We start from the raw sequence: 789 nt of genomic DNA, 5'->3' as shown, positions 1-789 counted from the left end.
AGAACTTTCCAAACAGGGCCAGCCAGTACCCGTGCTGCTGCCGTGCTGGGGCCATAGCCGGGGTTATCGCTGCCTCCCGGCTTGTTTTTTCCCCTGGAGCCTGAGCAGGCCTCGTCGCTGCCCCGGCCCGGCCTTGCCCTCCCGGGGACGATAAATCTGTCGTCTGTGGTGCAAAACCCTGAGGTCAGCAGCCAGTTCAGTGTTTTGCATCACTCCATCCCGCTTCCTCGGGTCCAGCTCCTGCTCCGCTGCCAGCATTACCGCCGGTACTGCCCAGATGTTTACCTCCTGACCTGCTGTCCTCTCGTTACCTCCTGCCCTTCTGTCCTCGGGCTGGAGCGCTGCCCTCCGGGTGCTCATGGGCCTTCGCCCTCGCGGTGTGCCAGGGCAGCTGAGGCTGGGTTGGAAGGTGCAGGAGGAGTCTTGGGGCGATGCAAAGGCTGTCCCAGCCCTGCCCCAGTGCCACCTCCTGCACTAGGGCTCACGGCACCTCTTGTGCCACCACCCTGGTCCCTCTGGCACGCTGGTCCTGCCCCTGGCCCCTTGCTTTTCCCAGCCTGGCTGTGGGGTGACACTGGGCAATGGCTGTTCCCCATTGTGCACCGGGATGGGAACAGTCCTGTCCCTTCCTCAACTGGGACCAGCCAGACCCAGCTCGGAAATGTCTTCCAAAATGCCTTTGTTCACCCTGCGACGGAGCGACTCCCTCGACTGTTTATAGCCCATTCATCTGCCTGTTCCCAGGGCCGGCTGGGCACAATCGGGCTTTGTTGGGGCCCCGTTTCCTCC

The sequence above is a fragment of the Eurypyga helias genome, unplaced genomic scaffold (genome assembly GCF_000690775.1).
Source record: "Eurypyga helias isolate BGI_N326 unplaced genomic scaffold, ASM69077v1 scaffold23631, whole genome shotgun sequence".
Classification (NCBI taxonomy): Eukaryota; Metazoa; Chordata; class Aves; order Eurypygiformes; family Eurypygidae; genus Eurypyga; species Eurypyga helias.
This window is presented reverse-complemented; position numbering follows the sequence as displayed.